This window comes from Manis javanica, chromosome 6 (genome assembly GCF_040802235.1).
Source record: "Manis javanica isolate MJ-LG chromosome 6, MJ_LKY, whole genome shotgun sequence".
Taxonomy (NCBI): domain Eukaryota; kingdom Metazoa; phylum Chordata; class Mammalia; order Pholidota; family Manidae; genus Manis; species Manis javanica.
Genome location: NC_133161.1, coordinates 138468143 through 138487470, shown reverse-complemented (window position 1 = coordinate 138487470; position 19328 = coordinate 138468143). Strand labels below are relative to the sequence as shown.

At 48.4% G+C, this 19328-nt stretch overlaps 1 protein-coding gene across 6 annotated transcripts in view; it reads right to left on the bottom strand.

Annotated features, from left to right (window-relative positions):
* The window catches only part of KIRREL3 (kirre like nephrin family adhesion molecule 3), a 518771-nt gene that overhangs the window by 158952 nt on the left and 340491 nt on the right, over positions 1–19328 (bottom strand). The gene's annotated exons all lie outside the window — the stretch shown is intronic.

Here is a 19328-nt window from a genome sequence, read left to right as displayed (position 1 = left end):
TGTTTCTTCCCAGCGCCAGGAAAGAAAAGCAATTTGTTTGCTCTCATAGGCTAAAGATGAACTTCCTGTGCTCAATCAAACATTATTATCCCAATGTAAGTCAATTTACCTTTGAATTTGAAGGCTATTTTCTTCCTAAATGGCTAATTATGGGAGATAGATGGCTGTAAACAGAAGCCTTCAACTTCACCACTCAGTCAGTCCTTCCCCATGTGGCACCTACTCGACTCTGGGCAGGTGGGCCGGACATGTCCCTGCCTTCTTCCCCCAAATGGGCTGCCCTGTTTGGTCTTGTCAGCCATCCTGCAATACCATTCGTCCCCTCACCTACATTCCTAGGTCCCTGTTTGGAGTCTCATCTTCCTGAAGTCAGTCTCCTGCTGATCCTCAACTCACAGCTTCCCCCGCCACACTCGTTTTTTGGAGTTACTCTCTCCCTTGTGCCCGTCTCTCCTCCCACTGTGACCCAGCTTCTGACATGGTGTCCCGCTCATGCTGCAGACATGCCATGGCAGATTCCCGGGGCTGGAGAGGATGGGTGCAAGGTGGCACCAGCGAGTGGCCTGTACTCTCCTCCCTCGGCACATGGCAGCCTCCTTGATCTGTCCACCCCGGCACACAGTAGGTGCCCAATAAAGGCCTGTTCTTTTCTTCTCAGCTCCTGCCCTCCTTCCTCAGCATCTGGCACCTCCTTACGGACTCTGTATTACAAGTGAACCTCTCAGTCTGACCGCTGTGCCCGTGGAACAGTGTGAGTTTCAGGAGACAAGGGATCCCGTGAGTGTCAGAGATGAGACAGGTCACCTGGGGCTGCCTCTTTGCTTCTTCCTGCCAAGTCTCGGCAGCCGAACTGTGCTGAGCAGTGGGGCAGCGGCCTTTCCCTGCTGCCTGATCAACACCACGCAGGAGCTAATTGAATAGCTGAGTTTGTTTACTGAGATGAGGAATGGCTGCCCTTCCTCCCCACAAAACAAAGTCTTTCCCCAGGAGCGGTGGCAGAGGTCAGCCCTGGCAGCATTTCTGTTTGCCTTGTGACGGAGGCTGAATCTGGCTGCTCTGAGGAAGGGAGCTCACTGTCAGAGGCGGCTCCAGCAGAGACCTGCGCCCTCAAAGCTCTTCAGGTCTGGGGTTCCGGAGCTTGTGGTATGTGGGGTTATTTGGGAGGAAGCAGACTGCCAGTTTCTCTCCCCCAGGCTGGTCCCTGGCCCTCTGTGCTTCCCACCTGGGCCAGAGACGCCATTGTAACAGCAAGCGCCTCAGGGATCATGCAGGGCACCTGAGTTACATGATCTCATTTGACTTGCACAACCATTCTGCAAAATTATCCTCATCTGACAATGAAGGACAGGCCCAGAGAGCTCAAACTCTCTACCCAAGGTCACACAGCGAGTAAGTGACAGAATTGGGACCTGCCTCTAGTTTTCTTGACTTCAAAGCCTCCAATCTCTTCATTCTATCACAATTCCATCTCAGAAAGGAGGGAGAGGGGCTCCACGAATAGCCTGGAAGCTTCACCCTAGTGTTGTACCTCAGTTACTTGGGCTGGGTTCCAACGGGTACCCCTCACTTGTGATTTGGAACCATGAACTGGATAAGCTCATTTACCCTGAGCTTCCTGTTCTGACTGGGGCAGTTCCTGGGGCTGGAAGGTAGGTAAGAGGGGATGGGCTTTTCAGGAGCTGATCTGGGCAAGTTTAAGGCCATGGGGAGGGTCAGCCCAGGAAGCATGGCCAAGCGAGGGGCAAGCCTCCCTCACTCAGCCATGGCTTCAGGGGTCTCAATAAAGAATTGTTGGGGCATGGAGGCCAGAACGAGAGCTTTTCTCTACTAATGTAGACTGTGAGGCCCCTACATCATGCTTCCCTACACGGACCTCAGGCCACCCAGCTGGAGAGGTGCTCTGGCTGCAATCTGATGGACTAATTTTGAGAATCCTCTACAGATTTCCAGGGATGCTGAGCCCCATGCCAGGGTGAGGATACTAGGACTCCCTGTTTAGCTTTGATTAAAACAATAAATTCACATTGAATACTGATGGGCAGGCAGCTGGGAGGCTCATGCCAGCTCTGGCTCCCTCCTGGCATCATCTCATAGCAGCTGGTTTGGAGAGAAATACCTCCCTCCCCTGTGGCGAGAGTCCTAGCTTCCTATGAATAAGGGAGCAGACACTGCCCTGGAGCCTAGGGAGGGCAAGGCCCCGGGAAGGGGTTGGGCTGGGGTCAGGAGCAGAAGTGCACCAAGGGTGGGGGCCTTGACAAAGCAGAGAGGGACACAGAAGGGGAGGGGTGGGCACAGAAATCTTGACAAATGGCCCCCCTCCGAGCCCTGCCTCTGCTACCCTGCCTCTGCTACTCTTTCTCTACAGATGCGCAGAAAGGGAAGGAACATGCTCAGGTCTTGGCCATTTGAGCAGCCGTGCTGGAGCCATGCATCAGAGCACTAATGCGCCAGCATCCGCCAGCATGGGCCGTTCCACTCTCTGGCTCTGCCTGACGCCCAGCAGCCACAGCCCTGGCAGGTGAGCTGAGCTGTCACCTTTCCTGGCCCTGGAAGGCTGGCAGCTCTGGATTGGCCAGCTTGCTGATGGGAAGAGAAAAGTCAGACAGGCCACGGAGTAGGGATGGGACTCCCAGTGCCCCAACACAAGGCCTTCCCTGCATCCCCCAAATAGATAACCCTCTTCCCACCGACCCCAAGCCCGAGGACCGACTGTACAGTCCTGCCTAGAAGAAGAACCTGAGTCTGTAGAGATGGCCAATTGGCGGAAGATGACATGATTCTTGTCATCTGTCCCTTTGTTGTTTATTTGGCAGTTGTCCTCCCTCCTTCCCTTCTATCCATCTATGAACATTTACTGATAATCAGATCAGGCAAGATGCTGGGCAGATGAAAGCTACAGTCCCTGTCCTTGTCTTGTCTCCTCAGGGTGTCCAGAGTTAGGACCCTGTATTTCAGAACCCACAGTGAGGATAGCGAGCTGACAAGGGTGCGTACATATGGGAGTAGGCATGGGGACCATCCCTGCACATCTGAAGCCCCCGATTCCTAAACCAGGACGACACCGGAGTATTCAGTAAGTACTGACTGTCCTACACTCTCCTAGAAGCTTTGCTGTTTTGTAAAAAGAATGTTAACAGCCATTGTTTGCTGAACACCTACTATGTGCCAGGTCTGCCCTCGACAGTGTGTGTACAGCATCTCATTTAGCCTCCTGACCAGGCTTGTGGGAACTCAATGCATGGATAGGGAGTGGAGTCACTGGATCAGTCAGTGGTGGTGCTGTACTTTCTCAGACGCCTGCATCCCTCTGAGCTGCTTCTGTGGCCAGAGGCTTCCCTTCGTGGCCACAAGGGGTGGGTGGGCAGCTGTGCCCAGCACTGCCTGAGCCCACAGTGCACAGACCTGGGGCCAGCGGCACACAGAGTGGGGCACTCCAAACAAGAGCATCTCAGCATTGCCAGGCTTTTGTGCCCGGGATTTAATAAAAGAACCCTGAGACAAGGTGAAGCGGGGAAGCAATGGTAGCCACAGGGTCAGAGGCCTGGCTCGCATCGTGGAGCTGCTACTTACCTACTTCACAACCTCATGCACGTTACTTAACCTCTCTGAGCCACCTCTCATCATCGGAAGGGAAACCCAGCCGAGCTCTCTCCCTCACAGCAGGACTCACACAGGGAGGAGCAAACGGTCTATGTAAAAGTGCCTGTAAATTGCAGAGTGGCAGATGGGATTGTTCTTACTGCTTCCTGCACCTCAGCAAAGACCCCTGACCGCACACAGTGCCCAACTCAAGGTGGGCCTGTCCCACCCGCCCTGCCTGACCCCCACGGATAACTCCATCTGGTAGCTGACTGCAGTGGGCTGGAAAGCTGGGACCCCAACCAGCCACATCTCCAGTGGTGCCTCCTCCACTGCTGCCGGGATTCTGTTCAGGTTTAATGTGCTGCATTTAATGGAGGCAATCAGAGACCCAGCGGGCAGCTCTGACTTCAGGTGCAGGCAGTAGGAGTAATGGAGGGCCCTCGGTCTCCGGGCCTCAGAGGGATGGCGGTGGGGGAGCCCCGTGGTGACTGCTGGAAGGGGAACAGTGCTGGGGTTCAGGATGGGGCCCACTTCATGAGAAATGATGGATGAGATACAAGATGCCAGGAGAAAGGCCCAGCCTATACTCAGCAGCTCGGAGCATGCAGGCAGGGGCTCTGCTCACAGCCTGTGCTGGGCACTTCATTTCCCAGAGACAACCAGTGCGTTTTAATAATGTCTACTTGGGTTAATGAAAATTGTCGGTTTCACTTAATAAATACATCACCATTCTTGGCCATACATATCCGTCATGCTGGGTCTGGAGCTGAGCGTCCCTGCCCAGCGGAGCAGGGATGCTGGGAACCAGTGGCGGGGCAAGCACAGGCCACATCAGCGGGGAGCCAGGGTCTGGGAGGGCAGGGAGACACGGTTCCTCTCGGGAGTTAAGCAGAGAGAGATCCATCTCATGGAACCTTTTCTCCGGGATCCAGTGAGAGGCACACGGGCAGAAGGCAGCGTCCAGAGAGCCTCCCATTCATTCTCTGGCTCAGGAAAGGAGGCACTCAGACTGTTGCCTTCGGAAGTAGTGTTGCCAAGTGGGCTCAGGCAGACCTGGGGAGGCATCCCCATCAGCTCTGTACCCTCTCTGTGACTTTGGGCTATTGATTTAATCCCTTTGAGCCTCTGTAGCTTCATCTGCAAAATGGAGCTAATAATAGCGCTGGCCTTACAGGGCTACTGTGAGCATTATACGACATAAGGCAGCATATAAAGCACTCAAATCAGAGCTGGTAATATTCATTTAAAAATATTTTTATGAAGAAACAGCTTAGCATAGTATTTGTGAGTGTGGGCTCTGGAGCCAGACCACGTGGGTTCAGATTTCAGATCTATCACTTACTAGCTGTGTGATATTGGATAACTTACTTCACTCTTCTGTGTCTGTTTTCTAATCTCTAAAACATAGGGAAGAAATAAAACTGATATCAAATGGTTGCGGGGATTGGATAAGACACGCACATCCCTCCGCACAGGGCCTGGGACACAGTAATGAAATGTTAGGTACTATGACTATATTGTTAATTTCACAGGGCCAAGGGGAAGGAGAGTCCAGGTCCCCCGGCAACTGTCTTTCCCATTTCACTCCCTCAGGCTGGTCAGCAGGCCACATCCCAGGTGGCCCTACATGTCTCAGGGTTGATGCCAGGCTGAGACCCTAGATGTTCCAGTGCCAGGACAAGGCATGGCTCCTGCAGAGAAGGGACCAGAGAACTCAGGCTGAGTTCCTAAGCTGAGGGACTTATGGTTGGCAGACAAGGGAAGGAACCCAGGAGGCATGTTTAACATTCTGGGGACATTCTCCCCAAACTCTGCAGAGGCCTTAAGGCTTCCCAGAACTGCCACTCATCAACAGCCTTGCTTTCCTCCATACTCTTATTTTTTCTCTTGAAAAGCTTAGACTGCTCCAAGGAGGACGGGCTTGGGGGGAGGACTCTCCGTGTGGTAGGAGGGGGAAGCTCAGATGACAGGGAGGGACCGGATTCAGCAGGAAACTTCTAGCCAAAGTGCCTGCACACTGTGTGCAATTCCAGAGCTTTGTAACTGCAGCCGCATGTTGACTTCATTAAGCAGTTAGTCGCCTCTTAGGGGCTCTCGGGGCAGCCTTGAACCAGTGACGGGACTTGTCACACACTGAGGAGCAGCCAGTGACACCATCAGAGTGAGTGAGGGGCCAGGCCGGCCCCCTGGGAGCTCCAGCCCAGGGGAACGATGGAGTAGCTGAGGTTGGCCCATCGCCTCCTTTTTCAGGAAAGGAAACCAGGCTGGGGTGGCTAGGTGGTCAGCTTGCTATCTCACATTTTGGTGTCAGACTCGGTGAGGTTGTGCTGGTCTGGGCTGCTTCTGATGCGAATGTGAACATCTCTGCTGGGAGAGGAAGGGCTGAACGCAGACCGGGAAGGAGGCGAGGAGGTGGGAGTGTGCTGAGCATAACCATCCACTGGGGGGAGCAGCCTCTCCACAGGTGGGGCCCACCCTCTGGAGCAGGACCCGCGCTCCCTCCCGCAGGCCCGGAGATGAGCAGCTCTCAGTGTTCGAAGAACTGTTATTGCCATTATTAATTGCTTGCTGTTTTTATCACATTGGCATTAAGTGGCTCTCTCTGTCCTTAGAGTAGGTACACACTAGAGCAGCAAGGTCAAAACAAGGCTTTGCTACAGCCAGAGTTCCATCTACACCCCAGGCGTGGGGGGAAGTTTCTGCAGTTAGCCATTTTACAGATGGAGAAACCGAGTTCCCCATTACATGCTTAAGAGCCGAATCTGTCCGGATGGACATCCTGCCCTTCCCTCTACGGCCTCCTCTTCTTTGAGTTCTAGCCCTGCAGGTGCACAGGTGCAAAGAGAAGGGCGCTGCCCTTGACAAGGGCCCTAAGGATCGTCACTCACCACAGGCCAAGAGCCGCAGTGAGACCCTTAGCTCTCCTGGGCCTTTCTGACCACCCCACTTGCCAGCCACCCATCTCTTACCCACCATGAGGGAAGGGTGGCTGTGCTGTTCCACCTACACCCTTTAGACCACCCCATAGGGTGGGGTCTGAGCTGGGTGCCAGTTACAGCACACGGGTGGGGATGGGAGTGGGTGGTGCTGGGTGGGAGGCCTAGGAAGCCCCCCTGGGGAGCTGCCCCTCCACCTGGCAGGCCAAATAACGGAGGCATTTGTGAAATCTAATTAGTCCAGCCTTGATTTCTGACTTCTGTGCCTGCTCCTCCTCTAGCCCCAGGCTATTGAGCTGAATTAAGCTGCCTAAGATCACCTCATTAAATTCGCTAACATTGCCTTTCCACTGCGCTTAGCCCCGGGTGCCCTTCTTGTGGGTGGGAGGTTCATGTCTGACCTTACTAGACTGTGTTCCCAGGCAGGTGTTTCAGGAACGTGCCTCCCCTTCCCTCCCCTCCAATGGCTTCCTTAGTCACATAGCTCCTGTCTTGTGAGCCAGTCATCACCCGGACTGATCTGGCCACACGCAGCTCCTTCGCTCCAGGACCCCTCCCCCTCTCCCTGACTAAGGGGATGGTAGTTACAGGTGGCTCGGGGAAGTCAACCAGGTGGGAGAGCCTGGTCCAGAGGTGACTTGGCCACACTTGCAAGCTGGTGGCCAGCCTCTGTGATGCGCAGCGTTTCCTTCTTGGGCCTAACCGGAATGGTGCAGGGAGTGTGCCTCCGGTGCGAGGGTGCGCAGTGAGGAGACCCATGACTGTGGAAGGGCGGGAGGGGCTGGCAGAACAGCTCCTGAGCCAGGCTGAGGATGCTCTGAGGCCCTGCTAAACAAATGATCACCTTCCTGCTAGGCTGCAGAAACACTCAGGCCCCAGGGTCAGGCAGGGGAGAGAAATGGAATCAGTACTGTAGGAGAACTGGAAAAATCTTCCATGAAGACAGGACTAAAGCCACTGCCAACTGCAACTCTACATTTGATTGTGCTACAGTGACAACCATCCACCCACCTTGGGTGCCAGTCACTCCTGCTGTGGCCGGAACCCCAGGAAACGGGCAGCTTCCGAAGGTCTGAGGCTTAGCGGCTACACCTGTGCAACCGTAGGCAGCTTCCTTAATGTCTCTGTTTAGCCTCTTGTCAAGAGTACTAATGTGCGTCCTCCCCAGGGCTGCTGGCTGGCTTAATTGTGCATTGTTTATGTACCATCTATTACTTATGATTTCTTTTGTCCATCCGGAGTGTGACAATGTAGCTAGCTGACCAGAGTTACCGCTATTTTGGGAGATGTGCGAGGAAGGTCTTCTCAACCTATTTGAAGTGGCTTTGAGGCCAAGAGCGACTCCATGAAAGGCAAACGCTGGGTACTGGCTCAGAGAAGAGGGTGAGTGGACGCGTCTGAACTAGAGCAGGAGGTCGGCTTCACATTGAGCTCGGTTCCCTGTTGGGTGAACCCCAGATGTACGTGCTCCCTCATATTGAACCCAGCTGGGTGGGGCTGGAAAGGAACTGGGATCTCGGGTTATTCTGTTGGTCATCAACTTTGGCTGCATATCAGAATCATCTGAGAGCTTTGAAAACCCTGACGGCTGGTTCCTTTGCCAGAGAGTCAGATTTAATTGGTATGGGGTGACACCTCCTGCAGAGAGTTTTAGAAGCTCCCCAGGTGATTCTAATGTGCAGCAGAGGTTGAGAACCACTGTTCTAGCCCATTCCTAGTGTGACCGCTTTTTCTGTTAATCATTACTAGTGAAAGCAGCTCACATTAATTGCATACTACCGTGTGATAGGCACAGAGATAACATTTTTATGGAGGTAGTTTCAGCGAATCCTCAGAACAACCCAATGTTGTTGGAAGTGCTATTGTTATCTCTATTTCACAGCTGAAGAAACTGAGATTCAGGGAGGTTAAGTAATGTGGCCCAAGGTCACACATTTATTCATTTGCAAAGCAAGGCCTGACTCCAAACCCTGTGCTCTTAAACCTTTACACAGCGCTGCGTCCTACTTCAGAAGAACATGAAAGTGGTGTGGCAAGGGGCTGTGGGGCATTTTGATGTCCCACCTGTGAGTGGATTTTGTTAAGCAATGCTTTGTATTAACTAATGCGTCTTCAGGCTCACAGGCAAAAGGGACATAGCTGGGATAAGAGAACAACCAGGCCTGTGACCACTGCAATGGGAGCAGTGGAGGCCTGTGGACTGGAAAGCACTCCGCAGTTAGAAGGCTCTGGCGCCTTCACCAAATGTGGACCAAGGAGCCAATGAGGGTCTGGAGGGGCCTGGAGCACAGGGCGGGTAGAGGGGAGCAGGGACTTTCCCTGTGGCCCCTGGAGGGCTCAGCATCTCTCTCTTAGGGGAGTTCTCATCTGGAGCCCCTCACAGCCTCCCTGGGTCCACGCAGGTCTGGGCAGGAGCCTCACCCTCAGACAGCTGCATCATCAGTTCTTTGCAGAGCCTCATACGCTCTTGTCCTTGACTCGGCAGGGGTTTGCAGGCTGGGACTTTTGGCCATAGGTCTCCAAGGTTCAGGAGGCACCCAGACACAGCCGCCAGCCTGTGATAGAGATGCTCGGAGGAGGAGGAGGCTCTGCCTTGGGGGGCTGGGTGCGGGAGCAGGGGGCAGACTGTCCACGCTAAGGTCTGGCTCACTTCCTCCCAGCTGTGTGACGTGGGAAAAGTCCTTAGGTGAGGTCACACTGGCCTCGTCTCAGAGGTGGCAAACATAACAGGGCCTCCCTTAAAAGGTCACGGGGAAAATTAAATGGGATAATCCATGAGGGGCCGATAGGCCAGCTGGTGGCTCACAATACCCAATGAGTACTGGCTACGCTATTGTCATTGTTACTACCACCCTCGGACCTGCTCCATCACTCTCCTTCTATAAACTTTTGGTATTTTCAGCTTCTAACACCTTTGAGGGATAATGTCTTTTGTGGGTTTAGTCTTCTTTCAGACTTCAAGGGTAGTTCCCTATTCAATTTATTCCAGCCCATGTCCATTTTGTTCGTATCCTTGGTGAGGACATACATGGAAGCTATCCTTGCGTTCAGCCTGTGCTTCCTCAAACCTGACTTGGAGGATAACAGACCATCTTCACGTTTCCCACATCACTGTCTGCCTTTTCACTTGATTATTTTTGAGCTCTTATATCTTTCTTGAAGGGGTGGCAGGCAGAATGACGCACCTGTGCAGATGTCATAATAGTCTGTGCAATTTTGCTCTCCTGTGTCCTTCCCATAAATATCCCGCAGGTGGCAGCTCTCTGGGCTGTGTGCATGTTGGGTGCACTTGTCCCCGGGCCCTTTATCAGGCTGACAAGACCACCGTAGTTTTCCAGCCGCTCTCCACATGTTGATGCTGCCTTTCTCCAATCCCTTCTCCATGCATCAGCTAGTCTGATGCTTTAGGAACCAACAGATCACATGTCTGCTTGACCCTCCAGCACAGGCTAAAGACCTGAATCCTTAGCCTGGCCTATAGGCCACTGTTGTATCTCTAGAACCATCAAGCCCCACTGTTCTTCTCTGGTGCCTTTGGACACATGAGCCTCTTCAATTCCTTAAACACATGGTTGCCACACCTACCTCAGACCCACCTCCTCAAGGGAGCCTCCCCTGCCCCAGACCCTGTCTGGCCTGTCACTCATTTCACCTGAACGTCCTCCCCACCACTCTTGTCACTGTTCTAATTACACAGTCTGTGTATTTGTTGAACTGTCTCCCTCCTACTAGAATGTTAGTCCAAGACAGCAAGAAAAAGTCTATTTGTTCACTATGGTGTCAGCAGGGCCCAGGCATTCCAGGCAAAAATAAGCATTCCATCAATATTTGAATGAATAAATACAAATGATGTGAATTTGGATTGATTTTCTCTATCTTATACTTGTTCTCACTCTGCTCTCCTATTATCTGGCTTTGCTACACTCTGGTGAACTTGTGTTACTGGGGATAGTTTTTTTTTAAAGTATACTCACTTAAAAAACAGGATATAGCATATAACATAAAATTTGCCCTTTAAAAATGTACATTTCAATGGTTTTTAAATGTATTTACAATACTTCACAACTATTGCCGTTAACTAATTTTCATCATTCTAAAAATGAACCCTGAACTGGTTCGCAGTCACTCCTGATACCTCTCCCCTCTGCTGGCAACCACTAATCTACTTTGTGTCTTTATGGATTTGCCCATTCTGGACATTTCATGTAAATGGAACCACACAATAACTAGCCTTTTTTGACTGCCTTCTGTCACTTAGCATAATGGTTTCAAGGTTCATCCATAGTGTAGCATGTATCAATACTTCATTCTTTTTTATGGCTGAATAATATTCCATTGCATAGATATAACACATTTTAAAATTCATAATTGGATGGACAACTGGGTTTCTACTCTTTGGCTCTTATGAATAGAGCTGCTATGAACATTTGTGTAAAGTTATTGTGTGAACGTAGGCTTTTCATTCTCTTGGGCATATACATAGGAGTAGCATTTCTGGGTCACATGATAACTGTTTAACTTTTTGCAGAACTGTCAAGCTGTTTTCTGGGAATGATATTATTTTTATTTTATTTTTTAAATGAAGGGGATGGCCCAGTTTAGTGGTTTTTAATTTTTAATTTTAATTTGTTTTTGATAAACAGCTGTTATTATGGAAGTATATTTAAAACCATGGAATCTCTTTCCAGATAAATGTACATGTGCAAATACACATTATTTCAGGGGTTCACAAATCATCTGAAACTAGCCGTGGATCCCAGTGTTCTGTGATTACAGGCTCACATGTGGCAGCATTTGAAGGTTAGATTATTTTCTCAAACAGAACTCCATTTACATTTTTGGCTTTCCACATGGATATAGGAAATGGATAATTTGACTAATGAGTTCCGATCCATGTTCTGATTTCCATCTGGGATCAGAACATTCAACAGCCAATCAGGCTCCTTAATTTTTTCCACCCACTCTGTAATCATCTGATTGATGTGCAATTATCTCTCCCTGCTTCGACACTCACTTTCCCCTTCTCATGTTTGCAATCTAAGGCCAGATAACCTTCATTTTTTCCCCATTTATTTTGTGCGTATTGGTCACTGTTTGATATAATTATTTTTGCAATCATCTTCTATTAGGTGAAAGAATAATGCAGTAGAGAAAGAAGGAAAAAGAAAATAAATGTCTTCCTGACAAGTTCTAATATTTTGTGTTCACAAATAATCGCCCAATATCAGAGCAGTAATATTATTTTCTCAATGTGCATTTATTAAAATGTAAAGTAGCTCCATCATGTTGGCAACTAAAACCCTTGCATTACCTTGGCCAGAAAAATGTCACTTATTTACTCCAGATAACATTTCTTGGATTTTAATACTATTCCTTTTTTTTCCCCCTCCCCCACCAGCCTTTAGCTAGCAGGGGAGTGAACCTGAAGGATTGATTTCTAAAGAGGCATTGCTGAATACTAAGGACCTTAATTTGGTTTTAAGAATTGCTTTTAGTTCTTGATTTATGATGAGGTTCTTTGCTGTGTTATTCTTCTGGCTGAAAACCGAATAAAGCACTCCCTTTGTGGAGGACATTTTGATACCACATTTTAGGACCGAGGTATATGGTGAGGGTGGCAGAGAGACAGTTTAGAAAGGAGGAGAGGGATTAACATGGTGGGCTTAGGGATTGAAAGAGTTAGATCCACTACCTATTTCTCTAGAGCATTTCACGGCACACACCTTGAATTCTGGTTTGAAGCCACAATGTTAACCTCCAGGTTAGCTAGTGAAGTACATACTGGATTGGAAGGCAGGAGCAGGGACTTCTGCTCCTGCTTTTCCCTCTAACTAGCTTTGTGACCTTGGACAGATTATTTCTACCCTTTGGGCAGTTTTCTCAAGTACAAAAGAAAGTGGTGAGCTTCATGGGTAGGGTTTCAATCCTCCCTGTGTGTTAGAATGCCCTGGGGAGCTTTGAGAACTATTTTGATGCCAGGCCCTTAGATCAATTAAGTCAGAATTTCTCATGGGTGGGTGAAGGGGCCTGGACACCGGTATTTTTATTAAACCCTCCCCATGTGACCCTATCATGATACCAGGGCTGAGAACCCCTGGTCCAGATGATCTGAATTCCCCCAGATTTCTGGTTGCCTGATGCTATGAGCTGGGCAGGGATGTCTCACCAGCCAAAGTTCATGAGATGTGTTCACAGATGAGTGGGTCGCAATCACTGGATCGTGAGTCTGAGCTGGGGTTTGAGGTGTCTCAGCTGGGGGACCCTGGGGTCATCCAAAATGGAATTGAATTTCTCTTGGAATAAGGCTTGGGTTAGGGCAGGTAAATATTCCTTTCTTTGTGGGCCCACGGTGCTGAGAAGATGGATGAGCTGGGGCTGGCAAAATACCTTTTGTTGCTTGGACAAAGGCATATAGAAAGATAAGGCAGGCTTATTATTTTTAGAGTGGAACTGGAACTGTTTAGCCTGGAAAAGAGGGGACCTAGGGGGTATGCTCTGCGGTCTTCAACAGGCTGAAAGGCTGTCATGTGGAGGAGGGATGGGAGTCACATTGGCTGCTCCAAGGGGCTGAACGTGGGCCAGCATGTCGAGAGGCAGGGAAACTGACTCTGTTGCATTAGGAGGAAGAATTGTCATAATATAGAGCTGTGCTCCCATAGTCCCTGTCACATGCATTTATGACCAATTCTCTGCCCTGAGACTTTATCTTTTTCATCCTTGTACTCCTAGTACCTAATCCAGTTCCTGACATAGTCTTCAACAAATGTTACCATTTCTGTGATGATTAATTACTGTCAATAATGCCCACTCTGCAAAGCACTTTTCTTATTTCCTTTGGTCCTTTCAGTGCTTTAAGAAGGAGGTGTATTTATTACCCTACAGCACACAGTTAAGGAAACCATTGCTTAGGGAGGTTAAATAATATGCAAAGTTACAGCCAATATGAGGCAGAGGCTGGCTGTGACTCACGCCTGTCTGACTCAAAACCTGTGCTTCCAGTTGTTGGGGTGCCCTGTCTGCCAGGACTCTGGGTAGGCTGTGTGGGAGTCAGGTAAATGGTGCACGACTATTGGGGTCGCATGGTTATGCCATGGCAGTGATGGGTTGAGCTAGAATGGTCCCAGATAAAGATGGGGCCAGCGGCTGGGCAGATTTTGAAGTCCCAGGTCAAATGACTGCTCTTATCGTCCTCCTACCCAGATCCATAAGCAAGGAAGGTACTGGCTTGGTCCAGAGGCAGGGCCTCCTCTCCTTTGGCCACACAGATCCGGGATGGAACTGCTCTTTCGGTAGCTGGCGTCACCTCCAGATAATGCGTTTTGTGGCCTCTCCTGCTTTTCTTAATAAGCCCCATGGTCACACATCAGGGGAGCGGACTCCTTTGCATGCCCCTGGCGACAGGGAAGAATGGAGAGAGGAGTCCTGGGCATCGGCAGGGAAGATGCGTGACGGCTTTGGCCGTGAGACATTGTGTTAGCTTCTCTGCTCATTTTGCTGGACACAGTGATGGCATGACTGCACAGCTCTGGGTACAAGGAAGAGGCGTGGAGGCAGCTGAGGAGGGAGGAGGGAGGGGTGCCCCAAGGAAGTCTTTCATCAAACTGATGGCATGGCTAAAGGCACAGAAATACTATTCCTGGATGGCATTTCCAATTAGTGGAAGGCTACAAGGAGGACTGTGAAATGGAGGCTTGGGAGGATGGATGGCAGAGGGGCGAGGAGAGGCTGGAAAAGGAAAGGGGGGGATGCAGTTGATGATTCCCTCCCCCTGGTGTGCGCTGCGTTAAAGCTTGTGGCATTCTTCCTAAACATGGCTGAAATGAGGCTTCCCATAAAAAGACAGAATTCAGTGTAATGCAGGGATGACCTTCCTGTTAGACCCATTAGGCATAGAGGTATTCTAGAACATTCTCTGGAAGGGTGGGAGGGTAGTATGAGGTGGTAAGAACCACGAAGGGAGCCAACATTTGAGAATCAGGCCCTTAAAATACACTATCCTGTTTGTTGCTGATAATAAACATGGGATAGCTGATAGGATTTCCATATTACAGATGACGAAACTGAGGCTCAGAGGGATTTTTGAAGATTCAGTTAAAAACTAGAGGGAGAGTCTTACCGACACATGATTCAAGCCCTTGTGTTCTTCTCGCTGTATCATGCTTTCTTCCAGACAAGATACATGAGAGCATTCTCTGGCCTGAAGCTGGGGATTTAGGAGGGTGCTTTCTGAGGATGCTTTCGCAGGCAAATGGCCCTGTGGCTTTACCCCGTGAATTCTAGGAGGAGGTCCCCCTGGCCAGACCAGGCTGAGGTCACAGTCTCAGCCCACAGCATAGGACAGCATAGGTTCACCTGCAGGTTGGAAAGGTGCTGTCATCATCAGACAGAAGAGGACTTGGTAGGTGGGTGTGCCATGAAATTAGGTAGCAGGTCATGTAGAAACACGGCCCCTTCTGCCATTTAACTCTGAGGGAAGAGACAGCGGAGGAGAGGGTGCCTGGGTTCACCATGGAGAAGTTCAGACTCATATCCAGGGCCTGGGTAAACAGATTTTTGGAGGAGAAGCACAAGCCTGGACATCCATTTTGACTTCCATTTTTCAGAATTTACACTTACCTACTTTAAAAAAGAACTTGAAGGGGCATATGATTTTCTCAGGAAATTCAGATGCCCTGTCAAGAGTTCTTCTAGCTTAATATTGCCAATGAATCAAGGGCCACGCACAAGAGCTGGGCCCTTGTCTGGCCTGCCAGCTTCTATAATAGTGCCTGACACATAGTAGGCATTTATTAAATACTCCTTGGGTGGGTAAATGAAGGATCAAATGGTGGAACTTCTGCCTTGTGAAGTAACTCATGAGTCTTCCATCAGTAGAGGTGGGTGACTCAAGTCACAGCCATCCTCAGGGCCGTGCAGGGAAGGCTCCTTGCATTGCATGGGTAAGGTCAGATGAGCTCTAGGTCTTGGTTCTGAGATCTGCATGTTTCATAGCCACACGTCACACAGCGCAAAGATCATGCACTTTGAAGTCAGAAAGGCCTGGGCTTAAATCTTAGTTTTCCTACTTACACATGGGAGACTGGGAAAATCAGTTCATCTCTCTAGACTTCAGTGTACTCCTTGTCTGAAAAAATGGGAATAAAAATACCCTACCTTGCTATGTTTTGGGGGTATTTAAGAAGATAGCATGTGTGATATACATAACACATTGTCACACACCTGGTAGGGACTCCTCCAAGGTAACTCTTGTTGTGTATCGAAATTTGCTCTACACCCCATCAACATTTGATAAGAAGGCTGATTTGTTATTGATTTCTAGTGGGGTGAGAAATATTAGAAAATAAAGGAGAAAATGAACAAGAGTTTCAGGCAGTGATACATGCATCACAGACAACGATGCAGAGTAGCAGAGTGGTCCTGCTTATGGAGACCATTTCAGATCAAACTGGGAAGTCCTTGCTAAAGAGGTGACAGATGAGCTGAGACCTAGGTGATGAAAAGGATCCGTCCCCCCACCCCCCACCCCGCCCCAAAGATCTAAGGAGGAGGGTCTGAAGCAGAGGAAATAGAAGATGATAAGGCTTTGAGATGAGATTGAGTTTGACACATTAAAGAAGGCCAATGGCCTGGACAAAGATCATGGAGGAGGAGGAAGGGTGGAGATGAGCTCAGAGTGGAGGGCAGAAACCAGATGGTGTGGGGCCCACCTGCCAGTGAGGGATTTGGGTTTTATCCTAAGTGGGGTGGGAAGCTACCAGATGGGTTTGAATGGGAAAGTGACATAATCTGATTCAGAAAAGATGCTAAGTGGTGACTGGATTGCAAGGAGGCATTCTAACTGTTAAGATTGTTCCCTCTCCTACTGATCAAACTCGCTTCTTCTAGTAATGACCTCTGTACCAAAAATCAAAACAAAACTGAAATCAAAGCTACTTCCCCTTTTTGTTTCTTATCAGCTATCCTATTTCCCTTTAGTTCTTTCTAAACTTTCCTTCTTATTTCATCAGTCCTTGGATTCTAGACTGCTCAACATGTTAGTCATTCTCCCTTGACCGATCTCTTGTTGTCCATGTCCTCATTAAAATGTACCCAGCATCAAGCATCAGTTTGACATCCCAGGATTCAAGGATAGTTAATTCCATGGACATCCACTAATGAAAAGTATTAGTTGAAGTCTCTTTGGGATGGGAGTTCTTAATATGGGGCTTTTGGGTCCATGGAGGGTCCACACACCCCATACGCAAATGGCAGATGTATGTGTGGGCACATGTGTGCTGTGTATGTACTTCTGGGAAAAGAGTCCATAGCTTTCATTCAAGTCTCAAATTTTTATCCTCTTCAAAAGTGGAGGGTCACTGTCCTGGAAATTAAATCGAGGACTTTTTACACTGAGTAGAAGCTGCAATTAGTCCCTTCTCTGGCCCCAAGTTCTTTCTTTTCCTGCTTGCTTCAGATGCCTTTATGGGTCTCTTGATCTCTTTTTCGTGCTTCATACTCTACTTAATTCCTTCTCTAGCTTCTTATAAATCCAAACCCATAGAAGACAATCTCTGCTGTTTTTTTTCTTTTTGAGAAGAGACTGATGCTCTTCTCACAGGGATGAGAACATATAGAGAAATAGGCAAAGGGCTGAGTGTTTTAGTTAAATTTTTTCTGGACTCCTAGATCTTAGGAACTGACCTGAATACCTGACTTGCAGATTTCTTAAGAGCAGAGCACAGAGTCAGGCGAAGGGCTTGAATGGAAGCCAATGCAAAGGGCAGAGTCATCGCAAAAGAATTATTATTCATTTCCCATTGCAGTTAATTTTGGCATCTTCATCAGGGTTTAAATTCTAGTGCCATATCGTATCAAAGGAAAAAAATGTATTTGATGTACATGTTAATTACTGCTCAGATGTAACTGCTTAAATCAAGAGTTTAATCTCCATTTGACTATTTTGAGCAGCTCTGAGTGGGGGAATGGGAAAGTCCCTTTGATTTGGGTTATGTAAATAGGTGATGAGAACTACAAGTAAAAAGCTTCCTATTTTCTGAACCAACATTTGGCATTAGCTAAAGGAAAAGTAGTTAGGAAAATCAAGTTCCTCTAGGAATTCCCAAATCTGCCTGTTCTATGGAGTGGGAGAAAGTAGTGAATATTATAATTTCATGCACTCAAAGACTTGAGACTCTGCAGTGATAGCCTAATGGTAAATGAAATCTTAAAAGCATGTGAAAGGCTTAAAATATGTGTCTATGTAGAAAATAATATACTATAATTTAAAAGCATAAATAGCCAAAATGATACTACTCTTGGATACATTGTTCTTAAGCACCATCTTGGATGAATCCTTAATGTGTGTGTTTTTTTTTTTACCATGAAACTATAAAACCCATTGAAATACCAAGTTATTTACCAAGTGATTAAATCACAGTCATTTGTTATAGTTTTATTAGAACATTGTTTTCGTGGGTGTCCAAAGCTTTATTGCCTCAGATATAACACTTTGCTCCTAATAATCCCTATTGATTTTACTATATTACCTTATATTTTTAGATTTGTTTTACTGCCTTGCACTAAATTTTAACCTTATGTGCTATATAAAATGAGATGTATCATCATGTTTCTCAAACCTTATGAAGATAATTATCTTGTCCAACATAGGTGAAAAATGCTCATTGTTTGGGCTGCTTGACAGAGTTGGGGATCTGGGGGTAAGGGAAGCACTTTGCAGTCCCTGGCACTGTCGGTTGTGTTATTTCTGGAGTGGACAGCGCTGAGGTGCTGTCCATGGGCTGCCTGGGCACTGGGATGTGGGAGTCGGGACCCGGGCACAGACTAGAGGCGGTATCTGCGATTGCATTTGTGTCATGATTTTGCTGTGGCTGCTAATCTCTCTTGGGATCTGTGGCTTGTGCTGCATCTTTGCGGTGATTCGCATACAGGAATTGTTCACATGCTAAACCAGCCAGTGGAGAAATGGGTGTTCCTAAAGAAAGCTATCACACCTTTGGGTGTTGTTTTAATTATTCTTCTTAAAGGTGATTTCTGAATGTTGCCAAACATGGTGACACATTTTATCTTAGGTTGAACCTTGAATCTCTACTCTCTGGACAAAGGTCTCAGTGAACGTCTTGGAGAGCTTTGGGTTCTGGCTTGTGAGTGATGATGCTGGCCAGTCCCACTGGAGGAAGGGCGGCTACTGATAACCTCTCCGCAGGGCAGCCATCAGTGGCCCTTGTGACCACAGCGAACTGTCACACACTCTTATCAGGTCCCAGTGCAATTAACTTGGCACCTTCATTGCACTTTAGGGGATGCTAGATTCCTGACTCCCAGGAGCTTGAATTCTAAAAGCAGAAAATAATCACAGCAGCCACACTTTTTAGAGTGCTAACTACATGCCAGACACAGTTCTAAGTGCTTTATTAATATTAATTCTTTTAATCCTTACAATAGATCTCATGGGGCAGAAACCTTCTCGGCCTCATTTTACAACAAGGAAACTGAGGCACAGAGAGGTTATTTTGCATAACTAGAGAGTGGTGGATCTAGAATCCAAACTCAGGCAATCTGACTTCTAGAGTCCAGGCTGTTAATTAATTACATTTATAATTTACAAAGTATTACCTGCTAATGATCTCACTTGATCTTCCCGACCACCTTTGGTTCCATTTTAGGGATAAGAAAACCAAAAGTTAGTCATTTGTCAGCCAAAACCCACTAGCGTGACAGCTTTCTTCCCTTCTCCCTCTCTTAAACACGCCTGTGTGGGTGGAAGACATTCCAACATGTCACATGCAAGGGAAGCCAAGGGTCTCTGCACAT